General features: G+C 48.9%; 1 non-coding gene across 1 annotated transcript; it reads right to left on the bottom strand.

Moving 5' to 3' along the window:
• Nucleotides 1-379: 379 nt before the first annotated feature.
• On the bottom strand, nucleotides 380-449 carry LOC148756602 (small nucleolar RNA SNORD36). Its single transcript, XR_016022818.1, has one exon. It is a non-coding gene; the product is annotated as a small nucleolar RNA SNORD36 (small nucleolar RNA).
• Nucleotides 450-22,445: the final 21,996 nt, after the last annotated feature.

Genomic DNA, 22,445 nt, shown 5'->3' on the forward strand with positions numbered 1-22,445 from the left:
AATTCAAAAACTATCCTTCCTTAAGCTTATTAGTTCAACTTGCAAATCTTATTGTTTCATCTTTAAATCTAGCAAATCTTAACAGTCATATTTGGGGGGATGGAGATATTATTAATGTTTAATCCCATTTACAAACTTGGTTAAGCTCCTTTACAAATTTTAAACTACATTTATAAACTTAATATATTCAATTTTCTCTTTAAACACTTCAATTATCTGGCTGAAAAACTTTCCCCATACTTAAGTAATTCTTATAAATCTAATAAATTAGACTTAAATACAGTGAACCGTAAGTTCTCTTAAATATTTTAACACTATATAAAATTAGTAAGATTTCAACCTATATTTATAAGACTAAATCAATTACTCAATTCTATATTTTAAATCAAAGTTACAAAGCTCAACTGTTATTCTCATGGGTCATTATAAGTATCTAAACATCAGGTTAACTAAAATTCCAAATTTTTCCGGATTCCTGAGAAAACGACATTAATACTATGGTTCTGGTTCTGTTAAACATTTCAATGCTTAATTCTAAATCTTCTGAGTTTTGAAAGATGCTTACACAGTAAAGAAACAATTGTGTTACCCACACAATTTGGGGGCTAAGATCTGAGCCAGCTGAGGTTGCATGACATCGGGGTTTTCAGCAGGGATGGTGATTGGATGTTTGCAGTAATACTGATGGCCGACCTCGGTCCATTCACCATGGCGCTACCAAAACCCTCCAGCAGGTGGCCTCACAGCCCATGTGGTCCACATGGAACATCGCTCAGTTATATGAGCAATGCCATCCCCACCACACCCCACCCCGGAAAACTACGTTCCCAACTCTGGCTTGCTTGGTCGGATTTTGCTTTTCTTTGTTTTTTAAAACACATAAATGCGTTTTCCACTTACCTCTAAATTAAACTACTGGACCTGTCAGAATCTTACATTCTTTCCTGGATGTCCTATCTCTTAAAATTGAATTCTGGATATCTCTCATGACTGGCTGACTGTTCAATCACGACTTTTAAGGTCATTCCTCTGACACAACCTATTTCTAAGGCTCATGGAGATTGGTTTGGAAATCTAGCCCAGTGAGTTTCAGTTTTTGTTTGTTCGTTTACAACTGTTTGTTCAGTCACAGTGTTATACAGAACTACGGGCAAACAAAGCAGACAAAAGCGTCCTAGTCTATCATTTTCCACCAAAGTGGAACTCCAGACATGAGATCACGGGGGAAGCTTCTCCCACCCTTATTTTTATGGTCTTGGCCATCCACCGTGAGCTGCCACGTCACCCTGGCTCGCAGCAGTAATGATAGAGCAGGGGGCCACGTGGCTTGCAGGCACTGTGACAGTAAACCACGGTCCTGATATCCAGGGTGATTGTTGGGCCATGTACAAAGTCCAGGTAAGGCCTAATGGTAAATGGTGGAAGGGGTAGGGATGACGGAAGACTGCCAGCTGGTGTTCATGGCATTTATGTTTTCCTCCCCTTTGGGGGCACATAGCTAGCCTACATTTCCCAGACTCCCTTGCATTTAGATGTGGCCCTGTGACCAGCCAATGAAAATGTGAATAGATAGGATACGCTCCACTTCCAGACCTGGACCTGCCCTTTACATTCTTTTCCCCTATGACCGGCCGGAACGGAGACAACCCCCAGGGTCACCTTGGCAGCCACAATTTGAAGATGGCACATCCTCCATCAGCCTGGGTCCCTGAATAATTGCATGGTTGAGGGCCACTCCATCAGCTTGCCCTCCTACTCAGCTCTGTAACACATCAAAAAACAAGCCGGTGCTGTGTTGGAGCCATTATATATTTGGAGAGCTATTTGTTATGGCAGACTAATTAATTCACCTTAATTAATAGCATAATCAATAGGGTCACCCTCTCCAAATGGCCCTTCACTCTAAACCCCACAAGAAGAGTCTCCTTCATTATTCATTTATCCAGCAGAACGTGCCCACTGGCCAGATCCACTGAGTGACGTGCGCTTGGGGCCAGTGGACAGTGGGACCGGCACGTCGACACATGACAGACTCAAGCTGGTAACACTCTGAGTATATTCGCATGCTCGTGGGTCCACCATCACCAATGTGGGCGAGCAGGTCTGCTGCCTTAACTCTGAATCAGACTGGACGAAGGTGGGGGAGGGGTGCAGCCTCGCTGTTACTTGTGTGTTGAGGTTTTCCCTGATGGTAACAGGTGATTCTGGAGGTTTCAGGATGGGATGAGTATGTGCAGAGTGACCACCTCCCTCACAACACACATGGGGTTACAGCAAAGGGCATTTCCACTATGGGATGGTTCACGACGGAGTGGCCCAGGTTGGAGACTAGGTTTGACTAACTAGGATTTAGAGCCAAGTGGCCTTTGAGCCTCACAGAGCAGGGTCACCAGCCTGGGCTGGCCTTCACCACAGGAGCCATCCCACCGTGGAAAGGCCCGTCAAAGTCCCCCTGGGACTATGCCCACACAGGCAGCTGTTCTCCATGAACAGGGCATCTGTGTATGTTATTTCTTCCCGCTGGAGTGACTCATCTCTGCTCCGTAGCCAACTAGCTTCTCGACCCTTTAACATTCAATCCAGTTTATCTGCCCTGAGCAGCCTGAGGTCCCTCAGAATGGTTCTCCCTTCTCTGTTTTTCCGTAGCGCCCTGAGCACATGTCTATGTGTCAGCCCGTTTTGCACTTATTTACTGTTCTCTCGCGCGCGCCAGACTGTGACTTGGGGACAGTGGCTGTGTCTGTCCTCTTAACCACCCTGCCTCCATCTTCAAGTACGTGTCATTCAAGAAGTCTCTGCCCATGAATTAATGAGTGTGTATCTGGCATCATACAGACTGACCAACAGACTAAGTAGCTGGAATTCCAGTCTCCAACTATTTTGTCACACGTCGCCAGAACCTCTATTTTTCCAGTCACAACTTCCCCGGATATCTGGTCTCTCCCTCTCAGCAACCCGGTGATAGTTCTTTAACTTCTGCTTTAGTTCCCAGGATAACGACAGACTATAAAAGGCATCAAAGGGTTAACCGTGTCGCAATCTGTTTGACATGAAAAGAAAAACATAAATTTTAATAAAAATACAACCCTACCAGGATTTGGGCTCATTACCTCTGCGGTGTAAGGAAGACACAGGCAGTGTGAATTTCCAGGTGTTAATTAGCCAACAGAGAGCCCCAGATTGTTCCCAGAATACCATCCGAACACAGAGAAACAGAAAAATTCAATCAAAGACCATCCCCAGCTCCCAGGAAGCACTGCATGCAAGCACGATGTCATGCAAATCAGGTTTAATTTACTACATGTTTTTCTGCTTCCACCAAATTTGTGGAAGGAAGTGGATTTTTCTCTGCTTATGGCTGTAAATTCCTGCAGCCTCAGAGCACTCTCAGATCAAGATGGTGTGTTCCAGCTGATGCTTGAATCCTAAGAGAAGAAACCCTCTATGTGAAAGTACTAAAGAGCTAGTCCCAAGGGGGGCGTTGCTTTGGAGGTGCCCACATTGCTCTGTGGAGTTTATCCAGGTCATGAGAGCTGAGTAGGACCTTATTTTGAACCCCAGCAGACACTGTAATAGGCTTCCTGTTCCCTGCCAGAGAATTGAGAATTAGCTATTATAATGGTTTGCACGAGGGTGATTTTAAAATAAACCCCTGCAGCCACAATTAATTAAGTCGTAGTCACAATTAAACAGAAGTGACACTTTGGGGGACATATCTACACAGCACCAAACAGAGATCTAATGTTTCCCTCACTGCATCAATCCATTCCCACGGTGCCCTGTGGGCACAGGTGCAGGTGAGTTCAGCCTGTCGGTGCCGAGAGAGACGGAAGGAAACGGGTATTCCCAGGCCAGGGTCTGGAAAGATGATGGCAGCTCCTCAACCATCTTATACACACAGACCAGTGGTTGTCAAGCTTTATGACCACGACCACAGTATGAAATACCTTTTATATCGCAGCCAGTCCACCGATACGTACAGTCAAGTAAAAGCCCCATAAAATAACCCTGACTTGGACCCAGTGCAGACCCATGGCGTCAATATCTGGTGTCCTGGACTTTACATTTTATGACTTTGCACTTGGAGAAACGTCTGGCTGCCAGGGAGGATGTGAGGCCAGAGTGGCCCCTGATGACTAGTCTTTACTGTTGAGTTTATTTCATCAACATAAATGCTGCTCTTCTCACCTGATTCATCTGCCACGTATGAAAATTGCAGCATGAGAGGGAGGGGACCCTTGAAGGAACAGAGAAAAACTCTCTTGTAGGTTCCCTGTCACTCCCGTACGTCTGGTGGGTGAGGAAGGGACTCATCTAGTCCCTTATGAGCTTCTCTCTACCCAGAGCCTTACACAGTCCATCATTGGACACATGTCGGTCTGTTAAGTGCTTGCGTTTGCTGGATTCAATTTGTTGGATATTTATATTGATAACATATTGAAATGAAAATAATGGAGATGCAAACGGTTAAGTAAAATATATTGTTAACATTAGATTCTCCAGTTTCTTTTCACTTTTGTAATGTAGCTACTGCATTGCGTTACGTAGGTGGCTTGCACAATATTTCTACAGGACAGTGTGGGTCTGAGAGGTGAGCACATAGTACACCCTTCCAGCATGTTCCAGAGTCCCGCCCCTTAAACAGCCACCGTGCCCCATATCCTTCCATACAGTTCTCCTCCCACACATCCAACGCCATCCCCTTCTGTACGCGTGAGTCTACAAGTCTTTGAGCTGCAAGGGTCACCCCCTTTTTCATGCAAGTAGTAGGCTTTACACCCACTATTGATCTCCCACACCAGGTTGCAACTGTTTATTGGCTGTTCATCTTACTAGAGTATGAGCAATTCTGTGTTTCCCCCAAAATAAGGCTGGGTCTTCTATTAATTTTTGCTCCATTAGGGCATATTTTCAGGGGATGTCTTATTTTTTTGTATACAACAATCTACATTTATTCAAATACAGTCATGTCATCTTCTTCTGGGACATCATCATAATACATCGTCATAAAGTACTAAATGCATCCATCTGGCTGAGATCTTAACTGGGGCTTATTTTCAGGGTAAGTCTTATTTTCGGGGAAACACAGTTTCAGGGCCAAATGTATGTCCAGAGAAGTTGGATGTTGAGTTTCTACTTAAAGACCAAACCCCCAGCGGTCCCACGCCCTTCCATCTTCCATTCCCCACTGACCATCCAGAGGAAGAAGGCACGTGACCTCATAATTACTATTTGGAGGGGGTCCGTGATAAGAAGAGGAGTAACTCACGTGACAGTGTTTTAATGGTCAGGCCAGACTCCTTGCCAGGACAGCTCTGGTTTGGAGGGATGGTTGGGGACACATCACACACACGGTCACTGTGTAGTGCAACTTCCTGGTCTGAACATTTTGGGGAGCTAGCAAGTTTGGGCGCTGCCTACCTACAGCGGCAAAAGGCCCCTGTGGGGTTGGAACAAACTGCTCAAGAAATGTTAGAAGGCGTCTGAGATTCACTTCCATGAACTTCAAGAGTTGCACCAAGCGGAGGAGCGGTCCAGCCGGATCCCTGTTCAGACAACCGAGGCAGACACAGCATAGCTATTCTGGCAGCCACGTCTGTGAACGCCGATGTCCAGTGGCTGCTACACCATGGGAGCTGGACACACATGCAGAACAAATGCATGGCTACCTCTGGAGAAGATCAGGACAGAGTTTGATCACACCTGCTGCGGCAGTAGCATCAAATGACTGCTCTCTAAGTGTGTTTGCTGGGAGAGCCGCTGGAAGGGCAGGGGAGGGAAGAAACCATAGGAATTCCCTCCTCAGAGACCCAAACAACGTCAAATGGAGGCTTGACGCTCTGTGAGCTGTACAAACAGCTCTTCTTGGTGCTTAAGTAGGGAGATCAATGAAGACAGTCTCGATCCCTTACTTTCATTCTTTTAAGCTCTCGCCCTCCATTAATTAGCTGATAGAACCCTCACGGTGGGATATGTGTTTAAGGCCATCGTAGAATGCGTATCGTCATGGAAATCCGTTTTGTGGGACTTGTTAGCACAGATATTATTTAGCTAAATAGCTCTTAAGGGTTCCTTCACAGCCTGCTGCATCTGTTGGGTAATTTATTTTATCGTTGGCGACTTTAAACATTCTATTTTTTAATTGACTCAACCCTAGTCACCTGTCTCTAGACCAGGGAGGTGAATGGAGAAGCCTTGTGTTCAGAAAAGATTGAAAATACTTCATTTATCTTGGGGTAAGGAAAAGCCCCAGAACACGGTATTACTGTATTCCATTTTGAAGAGTCATTAAAAAATATATTATTTTTTCCAACAAATTGTTTCAAGGGAAAAGAACTTTGAATTACAGCAAATACTGGGCTCTTCTGAAAATAACCTGTTGAATTCAAAGACCTAAGAGTTGATGTGGCTTTGTTTTCACAAACCAGCTCGTGCATCTGGGGACAAGTGAACGTGGTTCTGAAAGGGCCACCCAGTGACTTCCGTGGCGATCCGTAGGCATGATGAACAGATCAAGGGTTTCAACTTGCTGCAGGCCAAGCCATGATGCGTCCTTGCAAAGCTCCCCAGCAGCTCAGGGCCAGGGCAGCCTGGCAGGCACTCTGTGACATCAACAGCAACATTCTGATCAGAGATTCCCGTCACTTATGAAATGCAAATATTCAAATCATGGGGCCGGAAAGGAGTATGTCTTTAATAATTCTGTGATGCCGTCAGATGTTCCGGTCTTCAAGGAGAGCTTTGAATATGGCAGACATTGGAACCCACGGTGGTCAAGAGACGTTTCTGTTTGGCCGTCTTTACCTTCCATGCTTCAAGGTGACCTAAATCTCTCAGAAACACACCCCAGGAAGCGTGTCTGGTGACCCCCCATCAATGGTTCCTGATAGGTCTCAGAGCACCCATTCCAAGCACAGAGTCGACTTGGTTCTCTCGAAGGAGAATAAGTCTGAATGCTCGAGGGACTTTGTCCTGAGAGCTGACAACCTCAGACTCTTTACAACAGCGAGATTCTACTTTTGGACCCAACAGTGATATTCCTTTGCGTTGGTTCCAACAGAAAGTAGGCAGGGTGTTCGCCGCAATAGGGTGGTTAGTAGACCAGGAAAGAGAGAGAAATTGAATCACATTCTCATTCCTGCCACTCACAAATGCTACGAATGTGGACACATTATTCTGCAGTCTGTCTAAATGTACCATTTGCAAAAGGCGGATAACGCTCAGAACTTCACAGGACTGCAGTGAGAATCCCGTGAGTGGACGTGTGGAAAATGCTTAGAGACGTGTCACCTACGTTGTAAGTGCTAACAACCAGATCAATGCTTCACGGGACCTTACCCGACGGTGGGGAAATGCGAGTCTTTTAGGGTGGCCACCAACAGGCAAAAAGTATGTGTTCCCACTAAACTTTCTTACATAAGAGGAACATAGAAATAGCATCACCTACTTTCTAGAACACGAGTCGGCAAACCTTTGCTACAAAGGGCCAGAAAGTAAAGATTCCAGCTTTGCAGCCATATGGTCTCTGTGGAAATGGTTCAACTTGGTCATAGTTACATGGAAGCAATCAGACGATACGTACACATGACTGCGGCCAGCCGTGGTCCCATACAGACCAGGCGGCCAGACGTATGTGGTAGTTTGACAAGCTCTGCTATAGAATCAAAATACTTGCTTCTCAAAGAACAACGGCCAATGAGTCAAAGGAACATGACCCAAAATCCCATCCTATCATGTGCTCCAGGCTTTCCCCCACCCATAACCCATACAATTGGGTAGATTTGAGTCCCACAGAGGTTTTATAGATAAAGTTTCCAAAGGTACGACTAACAAATCATGAACAGGTTATTGGACAGTGATAAAATGTAAGAGGCCAGGTTTGATCAGCTATGCACATGAGTCAAAAAGGAAATAAAAGCTTGGTTAAAAATCACATTTTGCACAGGAAAACTAGATGGTCTACGCCAAAGAGAGTTTGCACAATAAGCTATTGATTCCACTGACTCTCTGGTGAGTCTATTTTAAACGTCCTAGAAAACTTAGAAGGCACAGTGAGAACTGGGAATTTTCACAACATCAAAACACGCACACACACATAAATATTCAACTAATCTTCAAAAGAAATATGACCTTAGAAATCACTGCAGGATAAACTCCAGCTGCGTCCACACACACATAAACGTATTTTGTAAAAAGGAAAATGAGTGTATTTGAATTCACTCCCTTCACTGACGATGTTGGAAACAACAAAAAAAAGCCACAATGGTTTAATTAGATTTTTTCAAGTTAATCAATCAGCTAGTTGTTTTGAAAATAACTGGGTTTTCAAATAAATTCAACTTCTTTTTTTTTCAATTTTAGAGTCTGACAATTTATGACTTTGAAATGCAAATCTGAGCAAGTCTGCCTCCCACGGCCTCCGGTACTTCTTTTCTCTCTCGGGGGTCTTGGGATAAAGACGAAACACATAACCCGGTCCCTATTCGGGGTTTGCTTGGTCCCCACAGACTTCCCACTCCACGTCATCAGTCCTTTGAGCCTCAGCCCCCGGCCCTGTGTTCCCATCTCCCTCTCACCATGGCTAATTCACCACCACCACCCTCCGCCCACCCGGATCACCACACACACACCATCTAGGTCTAGTTCACGTGTGCTCTGAGCCACTTACTTCCTCACGGAGCCTCTCCTGAGCCCCAGTCAGCTGTCACAGAACCCTCCTGGAGCATTCAAGCTCTCACTGCAGTTTGTCATTCCTCATTCCTTAGGGTGACGGCTGAATGTCTCTCTCGCCCACTGGGCCAGGAGCCCTAAAGAGTAGGCAGTGTGCAGAGGGCTAAGCTCAGGGCCTGGTGTGTAAGGAGGGCCATGGCAGACAGAGAACGAGGGGTGGTCATCAGGAGGACACAGAATAAGGTCTATTTTCTTTAAAAATAGCCATAGGAGGTCAAAACAAAGAACATTTCTAAGGGACACTGCACATATTACAGACAAAACATTGCCATTTTAAAAACACAGGTTTTCAGGTTTGCTCATTGTTCTAACTGACGATCTAGAATCGGATTGACAAGCTTTGTGGAAAGGGGCAGGCAGTAAGCATTTTAGGCTTGGGGGCCTATGATTTCTGTCTCAACAACTCAGCTCTGCCGTGGGAGAGCCAGAGAGAGAGCACAGAGACCATGGACGTGGTCAGAGTCCTGTAAAACCAGGGGTTCTCGTCTCCCGTACCCCTGACATTGTGGCGGGGTAATTAATTCTGTCATGCACACTGCAGCATTTAGTGGCATGTCTGAATGCGCCTCACTAAATGCCAGTAGCGCCCCCACGCCCACTTGTGACAACCAAGAATGTCTCTAGACATTGCCAAATGTTCCTGGGAGAGTCAGGTCATCCCAGTGGATGCCACTGCCATAAAACTTTATTTACAAAACCAGCGGCAAACCACATTTGGCCCCTGGACTACAGTTGGCTTAATCCTGACCGAGAAGAAAGAAAACAAGGAAAGTCCCCAATGGTGCTCCAGCCTGGAGGGCTGTTAATTTGCTCTCTCCATCCTGGATCCTCTCCGGTAGAGAGAGGGTCCTGAATAGTTGCTTTCTAAGAGGTGGACTCAGCCTTGCAGTGAGTGAGCATGCTCAGGAGAGGCGGGTGGACAGTGTGAAATGTACCAGCTCATCTAAAGGACGCTGTCTGGAGCTCCACGTCACTTCCTGTCCACAGATGGACTCCACCATCCCTTCAGTTATTTTTATTTAGTTTTTAACTAGCTTTCAGCGGAGTGTGCGTTGCAAAGCAACTCAAGAGCTGAAGGTACAGAGAAGGCCAGCAGAGTTGACTTAGGTTTAGAGCTGAAGGCCAAGACTGAGCCTCAGGTTGGCCTCCTCGGACCCTTGGTTCATTCCTGCCCACTGCCCCTCCCCTCTTTTGGACCATAAGTGCACAGATGTGGATGTATTGTGATGTTTGGTTCATGATTCCCTCTGGTCACTAGCCTGGCCTGGGCCTGCTTTGGGCTTTGTTTTGTTTGTTTATGTAATAAACACCTGCCCCCAACACAACAGGTAGCACGTGGTCTATCTAACACGGCCCTCAATGCTTCTGTCACTCCCTGTCACCTGAGGGGACCACGTCCTGAAAATTGTCGTCATCCTACATTCATTCCCAGGATGGGGGTGTCTCTTCTTGCGCGGGGTGGGGTCGGGGGGGGGGGGGATGTCTAGGAAAGGGCTAATGATCTGACCTCTCCTCTTTTCAAGCTCTGACACCATGGTCCCGACACAGCCTTCACGTTCTGTGACAATCCTCTGACACGCGTGTGTTTGACATCTCTAAGTGAGCGCAGAGACCCAGGCAAACCGGACTTGTGAGACACGAAGAAAATAGAAAGATACCGAGTCATAGATACCACACACCCGTGACCGAGCCTTCACCACACGCTAAGGACGCGACCATGGCTTGGGTCGAAAAACGTTTCTCCTCCAGCAACCGAACAGACTCTTAAAACACGTTGAGGCTTCCCCGTCCTTGGCTAGGACTCCATTTCGACGTGAAAAGACGCGTATCATGTACACAGCGCCTTTGGAGAAGCTCGGTCCACCTGCCCTTGGGGCTGCGTGGGGTAAACGTCCACGCAGCGCCTCGCTTTGAATTCTGCAAAGTGCCAACGTGTCTGCTTTTCAGCAGAGCGGGGGATAAGGCAGCCCAAGCCCAGGGGCGCTGGAGGTCGCTGCGCCCTTGAAACTGACCCTCGGGGGAGAGGCCCGCACACGGTGTGCCTAAGGAAGCAGCCGCTGGCACCCGCGTGAAAGAGAAGATACAGGACCGGGGACACGGGGGGAACAAGCCCCGCGTGTGGAGCGGGACGGGGAACGAGTCACGCGAATACGTAGCAATTTGCATCGCTATTGATTTAATGGGGGAGAAACGGAATTCTCCCCCTTTGGGTGGGGTTCCGGCGCCCTCCAGTGGACAAGTTGTAGAATTGCTCCTGGGGCCTCCCTTTCAATAATTAATGTTTTGCGCGCTCTCTACTGTTTGAATCGAACATCGTTTACGCATGCGTATGATTTCAAAATAGTCCATAAAAATCCTGATTGTAAGGTAAACATCCATCATTTTTAAAATAAAATTAAAATAAACACAGGTATAAATGTGTATAAAGCAATCGTCCGCCTGTAAATGTAGAAATGCCCAGCTCCACGTGTTCTAGGAGACATAATTATTGGAAACTTACACCAAGTTAAAATCACCAGACTGAATCACAAATAGTGGAAATGAGTTATATTGGCATGACACGTGCCACCAGCAGCATAGCTGGAAGTTATGTAATTTTTAAATTTTATTTATTTATTTATTTATTGCAGCAAATTAAAAAAAAAAAAAAAAAAATCTGGTAACATTCTGTCCAAAACAAAGAACATGTTTCCTGGGATTAGCCCAGCAACTTTACATCCAGGAAATTTAAGGTAGGTTAAATTTTGCCAAAAACCCTTAATGTTTTTATGTGAAATGGAGCTAGAGTCTCAGCTCCTCAGGCAACTATGCAGAAATGGTCTTTTCCACCTGCTCTGGCAGAACTTTCCAAGGCTGTCGGGACGCTGTGACAATTCTTTGTCAGGCTGAGCTGCCCATGGCTTTTCAGAATGTTTGGGAACGCTAGTCCCTACCCACAAGTGCCTGTAGGATTCCTCAGTCAGTGTGATGGTGAAAAACGCCCCCACCATGTACTCGGTGGGGCTTCGGGCAAGAACCAGGCCTGCCAGGAACCACTGTGTGCACTCAGCCTGTCCCAGCGGCCCTGCTCGTCCCGCTCGCTGGTGGCTGACATGTGCCCAGGAAGGAAGAGAGGCTGTTGTCACCTGTCCTGCCAGCACCTGCCACCTCGGAGAGGGAGGGGGAGAACGGAGCCGCGTGGCCACGGCCCCTACGTGCAGGGCCCACTTGTATCACCAGGCACATCTGTCACAGCCATAACACATCCTGGCTTGTGGTTCCGTTTACACGACCCCGAACAACCAGTGCGACTAAGATCTTCACAAAAAGACTGATGGGGTAGGGCAGCCAGGGGACAGACAAAGCTGACATCGTGCAAATAGACAATCGGATGCAGCCTTAAACAGGTAACTGCAGACATCTGATTGCCTGAGCCACACTGTTAGTTTATCTCTAACACTTCCAGAGCCTTCCTAGTACGCTGAGTGACAGTAAAAAGCAGGCAAGGCGTGAGCAGGCCCCGTTCTCAAACCTGGTAGCTCTGTATGGAGGCCGAAGGTACACAGAATGAACCGTAACCATGGAAAAGCTGCAAACACCGATGTTCCACATCCCGGCACAAAGAAACCCTGCCCCTCCCTAACCAACATGGGCTTCCACCGGCACCATGATAACTTTTCAGGGGCTCTTATCAGTATAGTCATAGTTACATCACTGTTATTTTGCAGTGGTCCTCAACCCTGGCTGTCTATAATAACCACAGAAGAGCTTTAACAACAAACAGAATGATTCCAGGCCCTCCCCCCACCCCATAACTGAATTAAAATCTCAGAGACCAGAGCTCAGGAATTTGAAAATTATGAAACTGCCCCCAGAGATGCTAATATGCCACCTAGGTTGAGAACCACTGTTCTAGCTGTTCATGTGAACATTCTAAGATGACAGCATCTTAGCAACTACGTCACCAAGGAGAAGAAAAAGAAACGTTGCTTCCTTCCTTCCTCGGTGTCCTGGCCTCGCACACGGTGCTTCTCAGAGCTGCCCGCTCATTAGAACCACCTGGGGAGCTTTAAAACCAATCGCTGCCCGCCCCCACCCCAACCCAATTAAGCCAGAATCTCGGGAGGGTGGGAGTAGCATCAGTGTTTTTTTAAAGCCCCCTGGATGGTGCTACTGCGTGGCCAGGGTTTCAGACTGCCGCTCTTGTTGCAGGCTTTTCAACCCTGGCTGCACAGCAGAATCACTGGGGAGATGCTTTTAAAATGCTGAGACCTGGGTCCCATCTACAGAGACCCTAATTTAATTGGTCTGCTGGGAGATGGAGGCATCAGGAATTGTTAAAGCCCCGCAGGTGATAGCAGCAGGCAGTCAAGGCCGAGACCACTGGGTCTTCAGGACACTATGATGAGAAATGGCAGAGAAAGAGCCGCATGGTTTTTAAACTGAAGCCTGTCCTTCTTCCTGACCTAACAGGTAGGATTGGCTCCATCGCACTGGGGAACAAGAAATGTGATGTTACTTCATTTCGTCTGGCTCAAGCCTGGGTTGGTGACAAGTTAAATGTCTGTCTGTCCAGGCTTCTTCCCACTGTCCCAGTCCGCTGAGGGGCGCCAGAGACACACCCCTTTCGGCAGGTTGGTTGGAAAATCTTCCCAGACAGCGTTTCTGCTGTCGTAAACCATTCCTTCTCTTACTCATAGGTTCCCTGCCCTCCTTGGGGTGGCGACGTGCCCCCCAACCCTGTTTCCCAGCCTCCCCCGAGGTGGCCACACCACAGCTCTGACCAGTAAGGCATTTGTGAACGTTGGTGGGAAACTCGTTTTCTGATTAGGAGTCCTCACCCTCTGTCCCATCCTCCTTCATGCCTCCTAGGCTGCTGACATGAGGCGGGAGGGGAAGTGGGCTTGAAGCAAAACAGAGAGACCGGAGGACCTTCACGGCCCCCCAGCACCAGCCGGCTGCTCACCTCATGACTTCACGTTGAAGTCAAACCTAAGCCCAAATTGGCTAAGCTGCTGTAATCAAATTTCCCTTCATGCAGCTGAACGGCGTTCCCAAATAGAAAGCTCCTGGAACACAGTCTGTCCCTAACTCTGTCATTGTTTTGCGCTATGACCTGAAGCCACCGGTGAGCGCTGGGCATCCACTCTCTGTCTAGTTCTATTCTCTAAAGGCTTCAGGCTCTTTCCATCATCCTAGCCCCCCACATCCTGTGTGCCAGGGGTGCAACCCCTCATGACACAAGATGGCTGCAGAAGCTCTGTACAACACACATCCTCAAATGATAATGTTTCAGTTTGCAAAAGGAAGGGGCAACTCCCACTCTTTATCAGAGTGAAAATATTTTCCAGAAGTCTCCAGTAGACTTTCTCTTAGGTCCTGTCAGCTATGTGAGGTTGCCTGCACAGCCCCAAATCAATTGTTGCCGGAGGAGCACGGGAATACCGTGATAGCTCTGACCCACCACAGACGCCCCGCTGGAGCTGCGGGAAGAGCCTGCCATCACTGAGCACATCGCCGCTCCAAACCTGAACCACGTGGGGGCTCTTGCAGCAGGAAGGAGGAGGAGGGCTGTTTGCACACAAGTCACGGGGTCTGCCAAAAGGGGCCGAGCTGTGGCAGGGGGAGGAACGGTGTTAGAGGCAGAGGGAAAGGCACGCACCATGGTAAGGACACGTGAAAAAACACATTGTGTGCAGGGAGTGTTGAGCTAGTCACTATCACCTTGACATGAAGGCATCGAAAAAGAAAAAAAAAAAATCCCCAAAGAAGGCAATTGTAGCAGTTTAGTCAGAGACACAGCAGAGAACTTCTTAATTGGACGTGGCAGAAATCTAGCTCCTTATTGATTATCATGCAGCCCCGTGTTTTGTCCCTGTGTGGTAAGGATCTGGATTCCATGGCACTCTGTGCTCAGGACAGCACAGAGGTGGAGCGTTCTGGGTGACGAGCAACACTCACCAAAATGTACGGCTTCAGCTCGCAGGTCCTGCTGGGCCTACAACTTGCAGATGAGGGGCCCCACCCCCGATAATGATGTTGATTAGCCCCAGTTGCATTTAAATTACTTCAAATAAACACTCAAAAGCATGTCTTAGCTCAAAGGTGTTGTTTTTTGTCATGTTTTTATGACAGTGAAAAATTATATTATGTCGGTACAGAAAATGGTGAGCTGAATTATGTGCAACTATGGAATGACAAGATAGCGTAGTCGTAACTAGAAGTATTTAACTGTTAGATTTTAACTATTTAGAAGCATGGAAAGGTGTCTGTGGTGTAAGGTGAATTAAATAAAACATGATCATGAGAAGAAGTAAGATGCCGGGCCTTCTCCGTTTCCTGCCACACAAGAAGAGGAGAGGGATAGGAGGGCAGTCACGCCCCAGCTATTAGGCGGGGCTGTTGTAACAAACAGCCCCAGGTTGGGTGGCCGATAAACAGCAGGAAGTTATTCTCACCGTTCTGGAGACTGAAGTCCAAGATGAGAGGGCCTCTGTGGTCAGGCTGTGGTTAGAGCCCTCGTCTGGGTTGTAGATGACCAACTTTTTGCTGTGTCCTCATGCAGCAGAGGAGGCCCAAGAGCGCCCTGGGGACCCTTTTATAAGGGCACTAATCCCCTTCATGAGGGCTCCACCCTCGTGATCTAATCACCCCCCAAAACCCCACCTTTTAGTACCACCACCTTGGGGGTTAGGTGTCAACATTTCTGGGAGACACAAACATTCAGTCCATAAACGCTCTGTTCAAATTCCAGAATGGGATTCACAAGATGAACTCCTTACGGTGGGAGAAGAAGAAAAGAAAGGGAAGGGATCTGAGAGAAGAACCCGCCGTGACCTGCGACAGGGAGGTAAGTCACTTCTTCAACTCCTATTTTGTCTTAAATATCTAATAACATGTCATAATATTAAAACCTCCAAACTACTTTTGAGAATTCACCTTTGCTGCTCTATAAACAAGATGGAGAATCCATACCCAGAATCCTATGAAGCTGGACAATTCTAGGGCCAACACAAAATACGCAGAGTACGCTCACTGCAGAAAGCACATTGAAAGACTGTTTGAGTCTCTATTGCAACGTCCGTGACTTGGGCTCCATGCACTTGACCAAGAGAAAGCCATCTCTATGGCCATCGTATGTCATTGAACCTAGAATACCTTAGACTCGAAGATGTTTGCATGTGAAAAGCCGTGCGTCTTACCGTCGATGAAATGTGGGACTACAGACATCAGTTTTCACTGAGTCTATTCTGTTTCGGGCACTTTATAGACATTCTTTCTAACACCACATTTCTATGTGGTGTCTTCTGTGACGTTCATTTTACTCACTAGGAAATTAAAGCCCAGAGAAGTGAAGGAATGTTCGTGCCAAGTCATATAGTGAGGGAGTGCTGGGGCTAGGATTCCAACTGGTGTCAATGTGACATTGTTTCGTGATGCCACACTGCTTTCAACAACTTCGCAAATACCTTTCCTCAGGAGGAGAAGCAAACTCAGGGGTTGTGTGCAGAGGGCAAGCTGCCCTGACCGCTACCCAGCTGTACAGCCTGGGCCGCTAGATGGCGCAGGGTCTTGTCTCACAGCCCCTCAGACGTCGGGCATCTAGGGAATCAGAATCAACAGGACGCACAGCCAGACCTGATGACCCTCCCACGGAAATACACAGCCCCGCTTCTGAAGTAGTCTTAACAACAAAAGCACATCCGAATTTGATCAGCCTTATAGATATCAGCACGAATCTTAGGAAACAGAGGAGACGGAGTAACCCATGAACCACCACCACAGGAATGAGCACAGAAAAACCCAGACCACAGGAAAATCCTTAGGGACAAACAAACTGGCTTTTTCACAAATTGCAAGGAGAGAATAAAAAAGTAGAGAACTAAGAGACACGTCAATCAATCACAACACACGGACTCTGTAGCTCTGTTCAAAACAAACTGTAAAAAAAAAATGTTATAACAACTGGGAGCAATGAGAACACTAATGGAATACTTGATAATATTAAAGAATTACTGTTAATTTTTTTAGGTACTATAATGATATTACAGTTCTATTTTTTTTAAAAGAGTATATATTTAGAGGTATTTTGTAAAGTATTTATATAAAAATGATATAATTTGTCTCCAAATAGTCTCAGTCGTAGGGGTGAGGCAGGAAGTAGATGCGATACAACATGGAAAGATGGGCTATGAATTGATGGCCACACGAGGCTATTACACTATTCCCTTTACTTTTGCATACTGTGATTTCAAACCGTTTTTTCATTCAAGTGGCCTATTTAAAATCAGTCACGTGGATTGCTCTAGCAACTACTGTACTTTCAATATCCACACTCTCTTCCCTACTTACTAGGGACCCCTGACTTCTGTTCCCCATCCAGTCTGTCACCTTAGAGCTCCTCCGGCTGTCTGGTCACCACCAGCACGAAAAAGCTGCAGCCTTTGAAGGGAGGCGTTCCCGGGGGGGGGGGGGGGGAGGAAAAGCCCCTCCCGAGTCTCCCCTCTGCTCTCACACTGCCAGGACAGGGAAAGGCAGGGGCTGCAGGCAGGGGAGGCCTCGTGGGGCGACAACCTGTCCAGCCGCACAGGTTTCCTGCGCGTCCGGCCTGGGCCCTTAGCCCGTTAGCAGGTGTGTTTTGGAATTGCCGCGGAGGCGCTGCAGTTCTGCGTTCGACCACGAGATGGAGCCTGCGCCCTTCAGGCTGGAAATCCTGGAGCGGACTGGAGGCGGGTCCTGGCGCCCTGCGCTGTCCTGCGGGTCCTGGGCAGAGCTTGGCTGACGCTGCCCTCTCCAAGCGGCTCACGTTGGTCATTTTTGCTCAGTTTAAGTCTCACCCACAAGGTTCAGCCTGTCAGCTCTGTCTGATTTCTGCTGGTTTCCATTTTCTGGGATATTTTCCCATTCTTTTTCAGACCAATTCCCCTTTGGGTTTTTTTTTAATCTTATTAACTTTGATTTCGTATTTAAAGGCATATTTGGTAGGAAACGGTCTGTCCGCAAAAAAGCCATTTGGAGATGAACTGAGTCTGACCTCCTGTCTGTCCTCTGCTCTGGTGAGCAGACGCCTGGTTTTCAGACTGTACAGTGAGACATCACGGAGCCTTCACGGACACACACACCGACACGCAGAGTCACACATGCACACGGCCACTCAAACGTGTGCACACGTACATATGTGTGCACACGGACGCATATTCATACCCTCGTTGTCACAAATGCATATACAATGCTACATACACTCTCACAAACATGCATGCACACACGTGTCCTGACACGGGCACACACTCACCTACACACATGCTCACGCTTACACATGTGCAGTCACACGCACACATGCATACGCACCGTTACAGTACGTCCTTCCATCCATATCCAGGTCACACGGAGGAGGTGTCCGACGTTTCTCTGCACCTCACACAGCGCCAGGCGTCAAGTACAAGGAAAGGCAAAAACAAAGAAACAAACTATACCCGTGAAACAGGAAGAAGAACATTTTAACTGATCAACTCTTTCTCTCCGGGTAATTTTTGAAACAACAAACACTGGTCCATATGTCGCTCGCCCAAACTTTGTTAGAAATGTCAAAAACTGGAATCTGTGGCACAACATACATCCAACAACAAGTATCAAAAGTCACAACGAAAGGCACGCAAGCTTGGTCGTTGCTGCCAATGAGCTGTCCCGACAAGGGATGGCATGATTTTGAGATTGGCATCATCATGGCCATTTGCCAAAGGCCACCAAGACCAGCGTTGGCCTGGGGAAAGTAAGTGGCACTTGTCACTGAAGGGAAGTTGTGTGGCAGGAGCATGTCTGGAACACGCCAGTGTGTGTCCCCCATGCTAGCAGCGTGCCTGGGGATGTAAATGTAAGAACATGGTGTGCGTGTGTGCATGTGTGTGTATGTGTGTGTGTGTACGTGTGCGTGCGTGTGTTCGATAAGTATTAACTGAATAGAAGAAGGTGGCTCAAAGTGACATAATATAGACAGCACTTGAAACTGACTCTGCCATGTCTTTAAATTGCATACGCTTTTCAGTGCGACGATTGCCATGTGAGGCAGAGAAGCCTCACAGCACGATCCAGAGGTTCAAGGTAAGCGGGCCTGGAATATGGTCCAGGGCTATTCTCTAACGTGTGCCCAGGTGTGATGAACTCTGGGTCTTGGGCACACCTGGTGCACGCAACTGACAGAGGGCAGCAGCTAGTCCGTGTGTGTGATTCTGTTTACTTCGTTTAGATACATTTTTCCCCACATATTTTAAGCTACAAATTCCAGGTTTTGACTTTTTAAAGAATCACTCATTAAACATTTCAAGCATTTATTTTTTTAAACTGTTTTTGTCTATTTTTCTTAGGTTTTTCCCTAGACACACAGAGGTACTTTGAGGTTTCCAAGATGTAAACATTTGGTTAGAGATTTCTGGTAAAACTGGTATTGTCTCTTCTAAATATGTTTAATTCTTTCAGAGGCACAGATAATTCAGTGTCTTTATCAGACAACAAACGACGGAATAGAATCGGCTGTTATTTCAATGACTGTTGAGAGAGGTTGAAAGACCCCTCACTTGTTTATAGATCCTTTCATCCACTCAACCATTTGAAAAATTGAGAAGAATTTTGTCGGAACCTCCAACCTTGCTCTTGGCTGCCCCTGCCAGCTCTTCTCCTGTAACAGAAGGAACCTGGCCCTCTGGACAATATCTGTGACTGACCTTCAAGTTCCTTGTCTTAGGCTCTCTTCTAAAAAGGAAGTCTGCAGACAGAGATTTCAGAGGAGTCTTGAAGCGGAGCCGACACTCACCACATGGGCCAAGGGCACAGAGCTTCCGGGCAGCGGACCCCCCTGCAAAGCTGCGGGGCTGTGTGTCTGGGGACACAGTCAGTCACTGGGGCCCGATACCAGGCGGTCTCCTTGCCAGACACACTAAGGAATACAGAGTTTGGGCTTTATTCGCTAGGCATAAACGGCCCATCAGTCTTAAAACAAAAACAAGTGAATCCTTCATGATTTATAACCAAATGGATGCCCGTAACATGTTCCCAGGCTGTGTTTCATGTCACCTGAAACACCCTGCCTGGTATAAGTTTATCATATGAGTGACTACCACAAGCTTTATCTCAAAGATGGGGGAGGGGGACTGCCCAAGAGTAAGTGACAGGGTCATCAAGCTGGCTGCTCTGGCTGTTATTTTAGGCTATAGTAGGAAGGGAGCAAACTTGACCCAAAATTGCCACAAAAGCAACTATAGACCACACAGGATCCCTTATGTGCTTGGTGGCTGGAACTACAGTGGCGTCCCTCTCATCTTCCCTCACCCTCCGCCCTGCCCTGCTGTGTGGCACCACAGGCTCTGCCAGGACGCAGTGCAATTGCCTGGCATGTGTCCAGCCCCCCAGCAGACCTGGTCTCCTTGAAGCCAGGCTGGTGCCTTTTTCAGGAATCATTATGCAAACATTTGTAAGTGCACCAGACCCTGTGCTGCGAGGAGGAGTAGCCCTGCCAGGTCCTGTGCTGAGGGCAGAGACAGTCACCGCTCAGCGTCTTGAGTGCGGTGACTGGAAAACATGGGGTGCAGGGGGCTCACCCGAAGGCCACCCGCAGTGGACGAGAGGGATCAGGGCGTTTCCTGGAGGCAGAGAAGTCTAAGGCTGTGTGGGGTTGTGTCCTTGGCGTTCCGGCCACCCCCCAAATGTTGGGCAAAGGAAGGGCAGGATGAGGGGCGCGCAGGCAAGCTGGTGAGGGGCAGGGCAAGGGCAGATCGCAGACGGAGGGTCCCCAGGTCGCATGCGAATTCCTGCGCTTCCGGGACTCCGCCCATCGCCGCCCTGGGGAGGAGGCGGCCCTCTGCTTGGCTCCCGTCCAGCCCCGTCTCCCACCCGCGCTCGGTGTAATTACTTAAGGCTTTTAAAGTTTCCTCCTCTCTTCCACCCTTCCTTTTAACCCCAACAGCTTCGGTGACAACTTGCCAGAAGCAGGCCTGCCAGGCCAGCTGAGAGAGGGGGCGGCTGGTGGCCGAGCTCCCCCCGCCGCTGTCCCCGCAGGTGCCGGCCCTGCCTCCACGTGCGCCCGCGCGCAAAGCGCTGTCACGACGCCTCGGCGGCCGAGGTGATTAATTAGCGGTGTGTCCGTGCAGGGGACGCGTGCTGGCTTCCGCATCTGCCCTGTGACAGCGGGGGTCAGTCTGCGGTGTCACTCCTCTTCCTCTCACTCCCCCCGAAGCCTAATTGGCTGTGACACGCGGGCCAGCTGTTCCGAGAGGTGGCGCGCGGCGGGCGCTTCAGGCGGGGGCTGCGCGCAGGTGGGCGCAGCGGAGAAGGTGCACAGCAGTCCCGCCGTCGCTCTTTGTTCCAAGTCCCGGCTGCAGCTTTCGCCTTCTTTCCTCGTGGCACAGCCAGGAGGCGGGGGACAGAGAAGGGAGGAGGTTTCCGGGTTCCATGTGGGTCATCAGGAAGCACACTTGTCCCCCAAACCTGGAATTCCCCCCTCTAGGGAAATCACAGTGCCCTCTTACTACTCTTATTGCGAGGTAAATGCCATCAGACGTATTCCTGCTAAGGAAGAGAGAGAATTGGAGCTGGAGTGGGAGGAGGGGACAGAGGAAGAGCAGGAGGTTTTCGGGGCTCCCAGCATTGGGAGGGGAGCTGCCAGGGTTGGGGAAGGGTGTCTGTACCTCCAGGAATTGGCACAGGAGGGAGAAGGCGAGGCTAGGAGAAGGGGACAGGCCTGGTATTGGAAAAGTGCAAAGGGCAAGCCCCAGTTAGTGCGACCAATACATTCAAGAAGGAACACACTTTTTGAAAAGCCTCACAGGTGGCTCTAGAGTGAATACCTTCGTTCCCCGCAGTAGACAAGTCCTGGAAAGCATTCTGATAGTCACCCTCTAATGAAATGACCCACCGGGGTTGAGGGTCACAGGGGAAGAGCCCTAATGTTTGTGGGGCCCTCACGGGGTGCCAGGAAAGGTGCCGCGTACTTCTAAAGCCCTCAGGGTGGGATGGGGGTGCTTCTTGGCCTCTCCAGGTCCCACCACTTACTCAGAGTTGAGCTAAGCGGGGACTTTGAGTGACGGGGCCATTCGTATCATTCACTCCACAGCCTGTAGGGAACCCAACCTTGTGCCAGGCACTGTGATGGGCGCCGAGATACAGAAGAACAGGGGGCGCCCACTGCCAAGCCGGGAGGTAAACAGGGGCTCACGGGACAAGCCAGTGGGGAGGCAGTGCGAGAGGGCTGGAGCCAGAGGCAGGGTCAGGGCCAGAGCCGAGGGGGCCTCCTGCAGAAGGGCCCCTGGGCCGAGTGTGGGGGAGTGGCACTGGTCAGGACCACGGGCGGGGGGCCAGCAAGGGGAGACCTCTGCTCCACTCTCTGTGTCTGGAGACGCCCCAGGAGGATGGGCCACGTCCCCCTCTAAGCCCGTGGGCCCAAGCGGTCCCATTAGGGAGTGGAAGACGGCTGGGCTCACCAGTGGGCACACACAGGGGTGGATGGGCCTGGAGGAGGGAGGAGGGGCTGTGGCACAGAGAGCAGCAGGCACACAGGTGCCCCCCTGCTGTCAGCAACTGCCCCTGCCCTTGCTTCTCATTAGCACCCCCCCTCAGGTCCCCCCCAGGGCCGCCCCCCAGGCAGTGAGGGGGGCTCCTGCAGATCACCCTGCTTGTTTCCTGTCCCCTCTTTCTAGGTCCTCCAGCCCTTGAAGCAGGGACATCCAAGCCAGGCTGGGGAGAGTGGA

This window comes from Rhinolophus sinicus, chromosome 11 (genome assembly GCF_057876585.1).
Source record: "Rhinolophus sinicus isolate RSI-liver-muscle chromosome 11, RSI-T2T, whole genome shotgun sequence".
Taxonomy (NCBI): domain Eukaryota; kingdom Metazoa; phylum Chordata; class Mammalia; order Chiroptera; family Rhinolophidae; genus Rhinolophus; species Rhinolophus sinicus.